We start from the raw sequence: 2,719 nt of genomic DNA, 5'->3' as shown, positions 1-2,719 counted from the left end.
TGTGAAACCACATAACAATGTTGATTCTCATGTGACTGAATTGACTGTGAAAAATAATGTTGACGTCGCTAATCTCTGTATTGATGTATGTAAAGTTTAAAAAGCACCTAAAGGTAAATTAGTGATTGAATGTAAAGATAAACATGATAAAGAAAAACTTGCTGATATGATGGAGCAAAAATTGAGTAATGAATTTACAGTAATGATTCCCAGAAAAAGAATTCCAAAAGTTAAAGTAATAAATGTAGACATTGATTATGAAAAAAAATGAATGATGAAATAATTACTGAAATAATAACACGAAATAAACTTGAGGCATGTCAAGATGTTACCCAATTGAAATTAAATTGTAAATGGACAGTTGAAAAATATAAGAAACTAATACTTATATTGGAAGTTGGTGAAAGTGCATCAGATGATCCAAGAAAAGGGGTTCTTGAACTTGGGATGGAATAGGTGTGAAGCCAGGGAATATGTTAAATTGAGACGTTCTTTTAACTGCTGGGGATTTCATCATATTGCTAACAATTGTAGAAAAACTACAGTCTGTGGTAAATGTGCCCAACATCATAAAACACAAGACTGTAATGTTAAGGAGTTTAAATGTGTATCTTGTGTAACACATAGAGAAAAATTGCAACTTTCAGACAATATGCTTAGGCATCACGTTAAAGACAAATCATGTCCTTCCTACAAGTATTTTATGGACAGGTACAAGATAGGAAGTCCAAAAATAATATAAAAACGATGGTAGCGAGAGAAAAAACTGAACGGACTGATAATTTGTTGGTTGTTTATATGAATGCCAGAAGCATATTAAAAAATAAAGTCGAAATAGAGGAGTTAATAGTTAATAAGAAAAAACCGTCCATTATAGCGCTTTCTGAACCTAGGCTGACCAAAGAAATAGATGACACTGAAATTAGCATACCAGGTTATGAAATCTTGAGGTGTAATTCAGAAAAAAGGACAATGGGAGGTGTAATGTTTTATATAAGAAATGATATTGAGTATAGAATGGCTGTAAATGAAAAAAATTGTTAATAATTGTTGGTCACTAGGATTGAAAATCTATGACAATATATTCAATGGCGTTATTATACTAACTTATCGTTCTCCCAGAGCAAGGGAAAGCGAATTTATAAATTATATTGAAGAGATATGTGATATTTTCAAAAGTGAACAAAATTATATATGTTTAGGTGACTTCAATATTGATATAAATAACGACTCTTTCTATGCAAGAAAATTAATACATACTTTTTTAGGACTTGGCATGAAGTAATATATTAATGAACCAACAAGAATTAGTAAAAAATCATCGACGATTATTGATCTTTTATTTTGTAATAATTACATTAGTCCACGAGTGATTAATAATATAGAAATAACAGATCATTTTATAATTGAATTGGACATGAAAGTAAATGCAACGAATAGCAAAAACCAAAAAGTTTTCAGACGAGACTTGAAAAATTTCAATGATGAGGGATTTCAAGAGACAGTAACTAGTCAATTAAATTTTTATAATAACATAGCAGATAAGAATGACCTAGAGAGTGAAGCTGAAAGAATGCTTGATAAAATTATAAATATTCTACATGTAGAAGCATCTGTTAAACTAGTCAGCAAGAGAAATAATAGAAAAATAAGGAATGGTTTGACGATGGGATTAAAAAATTAATCCAAGAGAGACATAAGTCATTTTTGATAGCTAAAACTACTATGGATGAAAATGATTGGCTTAATTATAGACAAAATAGAAACCTCGTTGTGATAGAAATTAGAAAAACTCAAATTAATTTTTATAATAATGAAATTGATCAAAATAGGAAAGATAGCAAAAAATGTGGAAAGCATTGAAACAATTGTGAAGGGCATCAACAATGAATGATTTACCAGATGAATTGAGTGTTGACGATATGGAAATAAAAGGTGATGACAATATTGCGAACTATTTCAATACCTACTAGGTAAATAGTATTCAGGCTATTGTTGCTAGTATTAATACAACTAAGATTGAAATTGGCAAAGGACACTATGCAGATAACTCACTCAGAAACTTTCAGCCTATTAATAGTGAGCAATTTAAAAAAATTATAAAAGATTTACCGAATAAAAGAGGCACAAGTGAGGGAATATCTACGAAAATAATTAAATTGATAAATGAGAGGGCCGGAAGAATGTTGATGAGAATTATGAATGCTTCCCTCACGTACGGATATGTTCCAATGGAATGGAAGCGCTCAGAAATAATCCCAGTACAAAAAATCAGAAAAACGATAAAAATAGAGGAGTTTCGACCAATCAATATGCTACCACAATACGAAAAGATTTTCGAAAAAATGGTAGCAAAGCAATTAACAGACTATTTTGAGACGAACTATTTACTTGTAGATGAACAATTTGGATTTAGAGAAAATAGATCGTGTGAAAATGCTATTCAAGAAATTACATCGGAATGGAAGAAGAATATTAGTGAAGTTAATATTGGGCCAGCTATATTTGTAGATCTAAGTAAGGCTTTCGAAACAGGAGATAGGACTTTACTATTGAAGAAAATGGAAAAGTACGGTATTGAGGATAATGTTTTGAAATGGTTTCACTCGTACCTTGATAACCGAACTTAGACAACTTACTATAGAAGTGGTAAATCTGAAAGGATAGAAGTTACAACTGGAGTCCCACAAGGATCGGTCCTTGGACCGTTATTATTCTT

This window comes from Fopius arisanus, unplaced genomic scaffold (genome assembly GCF_000806365.1).
Source record: "Fopius arisanus strain USDA-PBARC FA_bdor unplaced genomic scaffold, ASM80636v1 scaffold00184, whole genome shotgun sequence".
Classification (NCBI taxonomy): domain Eukaryota; kingdom Metazoa; phylum Arthropoda; class Insecta; order Hymenoptera; family Braconidae; genus Fopius; species Fopius arisanus.
The sequence above is the reverse complement of the archived record's forward strand: the minus strand, read 5'-3'. Positions refer to the sequence as shown.